Below are 9,860 nucleotides of genomic sequence, written 5' to 3' on the forward strand. Positions count from 1 at the left end.
CCATACTGGCTCTTGACTCTTTACTTCCTCTTTGGCATGGCAGTGGAAATCAGTACTATTAATATTTGAGTTTCAGGTTAAGTTCCCTTCAACTTTTCTGAGCAGGGATAGAGGATAGGGTACAAATAGTTCCAGTTTTTTTTTTTAGACGGAGTTTCGCTCTTGTTGCCCAGGCTGGAGTACAATGGAGCAATCTCGGCTCACTGCAACCTCTGCCCTCTGGGTTCAAACAATTCTCCTGCCTCAGACTCCCAAGTAGCTGGGATTACAGGCATGTGCAATCACGCTCAGTTAATTTTGTATTTTTAGTAGAGATGGGGTTTCTCCATGTTGGTGAGGTTGGTCTCAAACTCCCAACCTCAGGTGATTCGCCTGCCTTGGCCTCCCAAAGTGCTGGGATTACAGGTGTGAGCCACCATGCTCAGCTTTTGTTTTCTTTTTTCTTTCTTTTTTTTTTTTTTTATCATGCCACGTTATTTTTAATTACATACAAAGATCTAACATGTCACCCAGGGACCATTTCACCCACTGCTGCTTGGCCGCCGGTCTTTGTCTCTTTCTTCAGCAATGGTGAGGAGGGTACCCTTTCCTCGGGGAAGAGAAATCCATGGTCTGTTGCTCTTGCCAATAACAAAAATGTGGGAAAGTCGAGTGGCAAAGCTGTTGCCATTGGCATCTTTCACATGAACCACGTCAAAAGATCCTGGGTGCTTCTCTCTGTTGATGATCACACCAATTCTTCCCAGGTTAGCACCTCCAGTCACCATACCCAGGTTACCAGTGCTGAACTTGATGAAATCAATATTCTTGCCAGTCTCCAAATCAATCTGAATGGCATCATTCACCTCGATGAGGGGTCAGGGTAGTGGATGGTGTGAGCCTCATGAGTCACAAGATGAGGGATTACTTTTGTGCCCACAAAGATTGTTCTCACTTTGCACAACTTGTACTTGGCCTCCTAAGGTGTAATACGATGTACAGCAAAGCAACCCTTGGTGTCGTAGATCAGATGGAAATTCTCTCTTGTCTTATCAATGTTGATGACATCCATGAATCCAGCAGGGTAGGTTACATCAGTTCAGACCTTGCCATCGATCTTAATGAACTGCTGCATGCAAATCTTCTTTACTCCATCTCCTGTCAGGGCATACTTAAGTCTGTTCCTTAGGAAAATGATGAGGGGGAGACACTGTCTTAACTTGTAGGGACTGCTGAATGGACGAGGAGCAAACATACCAGTCAATTTATCCAGCATCCAATGCTTTGAAGGTGCTACCAGCTTCAGATGCTTCTTGGAACCACGAACCATGGCTGCGTTAGGCAAGGAAAGAGGACCTCTGTCTTCCGGTGCGCATAGAAATTTCGTAGTTACAGTTTTTATAAATCAATATGTTTCTTGAAAACATGCCAGCAAGCAGATTGTCATGAAGCAGGCTGAGCATCCAGGGCTATGTCCAGTTATTGATAGTGAGAAGTAAAGGAGAAAGCAATGAACAGTGTTGAATGGTAGACAGACACCAAGCATAGACCCTCTTCAGTCCCTCTCCTCATAGTAGACGTGTAATCATTAAGAAACACAAATTCAATTATGCCTTTACCACACTGTATACATTTGCTTTGATCTGTGTGATTGTTTATGAAGTTAATGACAGTTGCCCCAGTAGGCTACGCTCTAAAGGGCAGGGAGCATGTCTCTTTCACTTGCCACTGGATCTCTGTGCTTAACTGTGTCTGGCCCTGATCCTTGAACACAGCAGGGTTGTTCCTGACTCCAGATCTTTGTATAGATTTGCCCTGGGTCTGGAAAGCAGTACTGCTGACCCCGCCACTATCCGCCTACCTGCCCCTCTCGCTCACTTCATGCAAGATTGTGCTCAAATGGCCCCTCATCCAAGCAGCCCTCACTGACTACTCTTTCTAAAATAAGACTCTTTCTCTGTCCCTACCCCACATTCATCACCTCCTAATCCTTTGCCTTTCTTATTTAAATATTTTTTCTACCACAAATCACCTACCAACATTATATTATTATTGATTTTTAAGAATCTGTCTTCTACTAGAATATGAGTTCATTGAAGGAAGAGACTTTACTGCTGTGTCCTTAGTACCTACAATAGTGTCTGGATATAACACGTTTAGTAAATGTTTCATCTAATTGGTTAATACATAAATCCTTATTGAGTTAATGAACATCTCCTAAAATTCATCCCTCAGTTCTGTCCATAGCAGATGTTACGATGCCCTGAGCCACCCCCTCTCAGCCCGCCTCTGCTTCAGCTATGGCTGTGGTGGACAATTTCAGTGCATGTCAATGTTGGTTCATCTCAAGTGCAGACAGAGTCCCTGGCTTTTCTCCACCAGCTTTCTCAGATGATCCCCGGGAAGTTGCCTCGCTGCCTAGAAATGCAAGGAGTTACTGTTCTCAGGGGCAACACTCACCAGGAGGGACGGTGCAGGATCTCCACTTCAGAGGGGCAGGTGTGCACCATCTACAGAGGGGCTCAGAGTCCCCATCAGCATTGACCCGCAGGGATGAGGACAATAAGCTCTACGAGGTACCCTTCATGACCTTTCCCTTCTTCCCTCACCACTCCACCTGCGCCGTTGCTCCGGCTTCCTTGGGTCATCTTTTAAATTAACCGTCTACCTCCAAGTCCGCATGGAAAAAATCCAATCCAAGAGACTGTCCTTTACAACACTATGATCAATAACACAGCTGTGAATAATCATGGCATATTTGTCAAATTTGTTTAAAAATATTAGCAAAAGAGTTTGTGTTTTTTTCTTTCCTCTTTTTATATTTTCTTTCTTTCTTTTTTTTTTTTTTTTTTTTTTGAGACAGTGTCTTGCTCTGTCGCCCAGGCTGGAGTGCAGTGGCACGATCTTGGCTCACTGCAACCTCTGCCCCGGGTTCCAGCAATTCTCATCCCTCAGCCTCCCGAGTAGCTGGGATTACAGGCATGTGCCACCTTCCCCAGCTAACTTTTTTTTTTGTTTGTATTTTTAGTAGAGATGGGGTTTCGCCAGGTTGGCCAGGATAGTCTCAATTTCCCGGCCTCAAGTGATCCACTTACCTCAGCCTCCCAAAGTGCTGGGATTACAGGCGTGAGCCACCATAGTCAGTGAGTTTATGGTTAAAAAAAAAAATTTTTTTTTTTTACTTTTGTAGAGATGACAAAGTCTCACTATGTTGACCAGGCTAGTCTCGAACTCTTGGCCTCAAACAATCCTTCTGCCTTGACTTCCCAAAGTGCTGGGATAGCAGGCATGAGCCGCCGTATCTGGCAAATAGGTAATAGGGTTTATGGTTTACCAAGTGCTTTCACTCAGGTTGATTAATAGATTGCCTAACAGAATCACGATTCAAATGAGAATTGAAAATATCTGGAAAAGGAGTTGAATTCAAGAAATAAAATCTAGTAGGAAAAAGTATAAAAGCCAAGCCTTAGGTTAAAAAAAAAACAACCCACATACATAAAGGAAAGAAATAACCCAAACCTCACCCTGGTAGTTTTTCTTCATTAGGCAGCCCTTGGCACTTTAACTCTTAAGTCTTGGCGGTTTCTACATTCCAAGTGGTTCTTGAATCTTTACATAGAACTTGTTGCAGCAGAAAAGTCCAGCGTGGGTCCAGGCTGTCCAGAAAGCCCCACTGTGGCAAACATGCACCAAATGACATCAGCTTTCCAAGGGAGTCCTAGACCAGGGGGTGCCTGTGAATGCTCCACATGCAGCTGCCTGGGAAAATTAATCCCTGATTTGTAGCAAATGCCTATTCCCATGGTGTAAACTTCCACTGTAGCTGATTTTAAGCTACCAACATGACAACACCAAATGTGGAGTTGGGAAGCAATACACACAATTGGCTCTCGTGAACCTGTAAGGGCCAGCTCCAGCATTTTAAAAGTAGAGAGCGTCATTTTGCTTCTTTATCCGGCTCCAGCATTTTAAAAGTAGAGAGCGTCATTTTGCTTCTTTATCAAGTACCGCCCCCATTTATTAGGGAGTAAAGTTTTGACCAACTAATTCAATGAATGACCAACAACATGCATACATGTAGAAATAGCTAATGAGGCCAGTCGCGGTGGCACGTGCCCGTAATCCCAGCATGTTGGGAGGCCAAGGCAGGCAGATCACAAGCTCAGGAGTTCAAGACCAGCATGGCCAACATAGTGAAACACCGTCTCTACTAAAAATACAAAAAATTAGCTGGGCGTGGTGGCACACACCTGTAATCCCAGCTACTCGGGAGGCTGAGGCAGGAGAATCACTTGAACCTAGGAGGTGGAGGTTGTAGTGAGCCGAGATTGCACTGCACCCCAGCCTGGGTGACAGAGCAAGACTGTCACCCAGAAAAAGAAAAAAGAAATAGCTAATGAGTATGAGTTTGGGCAAAATTTGGCGAGTGAGCGTGAGTTTCCCAAAGTTAGGTGGCAAACTTTCCAAAAGTTTGCCTGGTTTTAGGAACAGACGTCTTTATAGTTTTTCTTTTGTCTAAAATCCATGGCCTCTGTGCAATACCCTAGATCTTTAAAAGTAGATTTACTAGTTCGATATGTGAAGTCTGGGGTTATGCAAACGAAACAGGGAATTCTCACACAGGAATTCCAGGAAAATGAGACATGTTAATGGAAAGTTAATATTTCAATTCATTGGAACTTTCCATAGTACATATTCCTCAAAGGAGCTGAGCTCGCGTTTCGTAAGAGCACACAGCACTACAATGTCCTTTAAGTATTGAAGGCTCTGTCCTAGCAACAACTGTGCCTCTTGTCACTAATAGACACATTCTTTGGAACCTCTGGACACATTTTCACATGAACCACACCTCTGTGTGTTTTCTGCAAATGAGCACATGAGCATGTACCCGGGGATATAGCTGTGGCTGTCACTGTGAACACGTGTTCCTGGGCCTGCCCATGTTGGAGAGTTATCTCTGAGCACCCAGACATGCCATGCCCTGTAGTAAACTGCCTCACGGTGATGAAAATCCCAAAGACAGATGTTTCCTCCCGAACAGGGCATATCACAGAAAGTTCCACGAGAAACGTAAATAAGCAGATTTAAAAATAATACTCAGTTTACGAAAGATTTCTCCAGAATATTACTGCCTCATTACTAAAGCCAGAACATGAAAGAAGGACAACTGTTGGAGCAAATGTTTTAATTTAGAAGTTTTCCTCATTTATCCCAGATTGAGAATGCAAGAGATACGTAAAACAACAAAAGCAGCTCATTGTAAGACGACCCAGATATAAAATCAATGATTAAAAGGAGCCTTCGGAAGAAGGCTGTGAATATTCTTAATTATTATCAGGTCTCTAGGACTTTGTGCACTTTTTATTGAACTTGATGATGAACAAGAAGCTGATTGTTTAAAATGCAGAACTCTCTTGACAAAGGTAACATTGATTTCTTCCCCTCTTTTAACAAAACACTTTTCTTGAAACTTTGAAAACCACGACTCTTTCACAATACCCTATTTAAACTTTTTTCCTGAAAAAAAAAAAAAAAAAAAATCCCCAGTACAAAGCCTGTTAGCAAATGCAAGAGCAATATAATAATAATTTTTGACAGGGTGCAGTGGCTCACACCTGTAATCCCAGCACTTTGGGAGGCCGAGGAGGGTGGATCATTTGAGGTCAGGAGTTTGAGACTAGCCTGACCAGCATGATGACACACTGTCTCTACTAAAAATGCCAAATTAGTCAGGCGTGGTGGCACACGCCTGTAAGCCCAGCTACTCAGGATGCTGAGGCAGGAGAATTGCTTGAACCCGGGAGGTGGATGTTGCAGTGAGCCGAGATTGTGCCACTGCACTCCAGCCTGGGCAACAGAGTGAAACTCCATCTCAAAATAAAAGAAAATAAAATAATCCTTAACATGTTTGAGGTACTTGCCTTATGCATTATTCATTATTTCATTTAAAGTTCACATACAATTTCTAAGATGAATACTGTTGTTTGTAGACTCCTGTTTGTTGCTGAGGAAGGTAAAGCTTAGGGAGGTTAAATGACTTGCTTAAGATCAACCAGGTAATAAGTGGAAATGAGGAAGGTCAGATTTGAAAGCGTGAAGTTCTTTTCTCAACTACTACACAAAGTCTCCCTAAGAGGTTTAAGGAGCCCCCCAAAATAACATCATGTGGGAGATCCCTTGTCCCTGTTTGTGACATTTTGCCCTGCTGAAATCTTGTTCAAATCAAAGGTAGCAATAGTGGGAGAAAGTAGCAGACAGAAGACAACAGAGTTTGAGTTGTCAGTGAGATTGGAAGAATTTGAATTCAGACACCTCTAGTTGCTATTACTTTGGTGTAAAAGTAATTGCGATTTTTGTCATTAAAAGTAATGGCAAAACATCGTATTTGAATGAGATGTTGAAAATGCCGGCCGGGCTCGGTGACTCAAGCCTGTAATCCCAGCACTTTGGGAGGCCGAGACGGGCGGATCACGAGGTCAGGAAATCGAGACCATCCTGGCTAACACGGTGAAACCCCGTCTCTACTAAAAAATACAAAAAACCACCTGGACCAGGTGGCGGGTGGCTGTAGTCCCAGCCACTCCGGAGGCTGAGGCAGGAGAATGACGTAAACCCGGGAGGCGGAGCTTGCAGTGAGCTGAGATCCGGCCACTGCACTCCAGCCTGGGCGACAGAGCAAGACTCCGTCTCAAAAAAAAAAAAAAAAAAAAAAGTCTTAGATATCTTATATTTGAATAAGTATGTTATTGAAATAAGGATGTTTTGACACTAAAAGTAATGGCAAAAAATGCAATTACTTTTGCACGTACCTAATATTAACATTTTATTCTATTAATTTTTTTCTTTTTTTGAGATGGAATCTCGCTCTTTCGCCGTGGCTGGCATGCAGTGGCACCATCTCAGCTCACTGCAACCTTGGCCTCCCGGGTTCAAGCAATTCTCCTGCCTCAGCCTCCTGAGTAGCTGGGATTATAGGTGCGCACCACCATACCTGGCTAATTTTTGTATTCTTAGTAGAGATGGGGTTTCACCATGTGGGCCAGGCTGGTCTTGAACTCCTGACCTCAAGTGATCTGCCTGGCTCGGCCTCCCAAAGTGCTAGGATTACACGCATGATCCACTGTGCCTGGCCAATTTTGTCATCTTCTGATCTTCTCCCATCCCATATAGCTGAGTTATACCTTTGGCTACCGGGTTTTCTCAGGAGAGCGTGAGTCCTTTGCATCCAAGGGTCACTGGCATTTTCCTTGGCTGGCTGTACCCTGGGGCCAGCCCTCCCATCTGTAGTGTGACTAACTCACCCTTGGCTCCAGCAGCAGACACAGACCTTCACCATGCCATTATTTTCTTCTGTTTGCTGAAGGATATTATCCAGGGGCCATTTGGCCAATTAAACAATTCCACCATTGTTGAAGTCATCGAAGTTTCATTACCTAGAGACAGATGAGAATTAAATATAATTCTTGTTTGATAATGATAGTAATTAATAAATCCATTTTTTTTCTGTGTCTCTGCAAAATTTGAGGTAAGTTCTCTAGCACTTAATTTGAAACGGGGTAGCCATGTCTCCAAGGCCTAGGAAACTCCTCACTTGATATCCTGTTCACTGTGCCAATTATTGACCAAAGTAACATTTTCTCACACTGTTGAGATGTCTCAACTCTTGGCAGACAGGAATCACCTCAGTTTTTTAGCAGGTCTTTGGAAAGGTACCACACAGAACAGTGCAAGGCAGTTCAGAACTGGGTAAGTAGAATTATTTTCTACTGTATATTCTATAAATGGACTTAGTTATTGTGGCTGTGATTGAATTATCTTCACAGAGTAGTATTTGAGGGGGGGATTATGAAGCAACATAGATTTTGGGAACTGTGTGTGTGTGTGTGTGAGAGAGAGAGAGAGAGAGAGAGAGAGGAACAGGATGGGCGAGGCAATGTCAGCAGATATTTAACACAGAAACCATGCATCAAAAGATTTCCTAGTATGCACTACTTAAGCATCCCTTTTATCTTGAAATTGTTAGAATTAGAGGTGAGGTAAGAATGTCTTTCCTTGGGAAGGTCCCACTTCTTATTTCTCCTCTTTTTTTTTTCCTTTTTCTCCTATGTATCCCTGCCACTTGGAATGCTAATTTACTTCTAATAATTTGTAGTTGATAAATCACAGCCACACTCATTATCTTATTGCTCTTTGCCCTGACACTGTGAGTCAGGATAGACTGGCACCCTTGTACCCTCTTAATAAATAAGGAAACTAAAGGTCAGAGATCTTGTGATGGGATTAAGCTCACATACACAGCAAATATGCCACCCACTGGAAGTCAGGTCATGTGAGTCTATCTCAGTCCGCTTTCTGTTAGACACAGGGCAAGCTGGTCTGTTAATTGCTGGGTTTGGGGGATTTTGTTTTTGTTTCTTGAGGGATGAGGTTTTGGCCTAAAAAGTAAGAGCACAATATCAGTCAGCCATAGAAACACAATATGAAAAACAAGTATTACTTTCCAGGATGTTAGGAGAACAAATGTTCCATGCCACACAGAATTATACTGTTTGCAACTCTGTTTGGCACTTAAACGGAAATGTATTTTAAAATGATGGTGTCATCACTCTCATGACATTAAAACTGACCAGATATGGAGTAATGCATTTGGGTAGCTCCAGATGTTGTTCGTCTAGTGGGTCATTTCCCCTCATTGTATCTACAAAGTGGTTGCTGAACAACACTATCCTTGTGGATTTCTGGTACCTGATTGAAATTTTCCTGGACACTTTTCTACTTCCTGGCTGCAATTTAATTGATGCAGAAATATAAACTGAATGCAGCTTCCGGCTTTGACGTGTCCCCAAATTACAAGATGCTTTCCCCCTAAACCTAACAGCTGGCATCCACAGAAATATCTGAAAACATCCTTCAATAAAGTTTGCCAAAAAATGTCCACCACAAAATGCTATTTTGACAGCTGTTCAAGTGACAAACATCTAAAGTGAACTTACTTAAGCCCTCTAAATTTTGTATTTTTAAAAAGATGGATTGCATGAAATTGCCTCACCTGAATTGATTTATCTTTTATGACTTCACACATTCAAACCTAAATATTTGTCCTGAATTACATCACAAAAACCTATAGAAATGCTTAATTGTTCTTTTCTTGGGAATTAGGATGAATTTTAAAACGTATATTGAATACTTATTTTCTTACAGATTCATTCATCTACCTCCCCATTCATGATTCATATGTGAACTTATATATAGCTTCAGTCCTTGATACTGTCAAAGACTACAGCTCCATGAAGTCTTTTTAAAAAAATAACAGGTTTATAGATATGTAACTTATATATCATACAATATGTAACTTATATATCATACAATATGTAACTTATATATCATACAATTCACTTATTTAAAGCGCACAATTCAATGGTTTTCAGTATGCACATCCATAACCACAATCAATTTTAGAATATTTCATCACCCCCAAAAGAGACCTCACGCCCATAAGTCGTCCATGAGATAGTCTTTTTTTTTTTTGAGATGGAGTCTGGCTCTGGCGCCCAGGCTGGAGTGCAGGGCGTGATCTCCTCTCACTGCAACCTCAGCCTCCTGGGTTCAAGTGATTCTCCTGCCTCAGCCTCCTGAGTAGCTGCAATTACAGGTGTATGCCACCACACCTGGCTAATTTTTCTATTTTTAGTAGAGATGAGGTTTTACCAGGTTGGCCAGGCTCCTCTCAAAACCTCAGGTGATGCACCCACCTCAACCTCCCAAAGTGCTGAGTTTATAGGCGTGAGCTACTGCGCCTGGCCCCAGAAGATTAATACATGTGTTTATCTTATAGAAATACTCAGAATAATGTTTCATCAAATATCTGTGCACCTGTGGCC

General features: G+C 42.4%; 1 pseudogene; it reads right to left on the bottom strand.

Moving 5' to 3' along the window:
• Positions 1 to 426: 426 nt before the first annotated feature.
• Positions 427 to 1,395, bottom strand: LOC117098037 (annotated as a pseudogene).
• Between the last annotated feature and the right edge of the window lie 8,465 nt (positions 1,396 to 9,860).

The sequence above is a fragment of the Trachypithecus francoisi genome, unplaced genomic scaffold (assembly GCF_009764315.1).
Source record: "Trachypithecus francoisi isolate TF-2019V2 unplaced genomic scaffold, Tfra_2.0 Lachesis_group15, whole genome shotgun sequence".
Lineage (NCBI taxonomy): Eukaryota > Metazoa > Chordata > Mammalia > Primates > Cercopithecidae > Trachypithecus > Trachypithecus francoisi.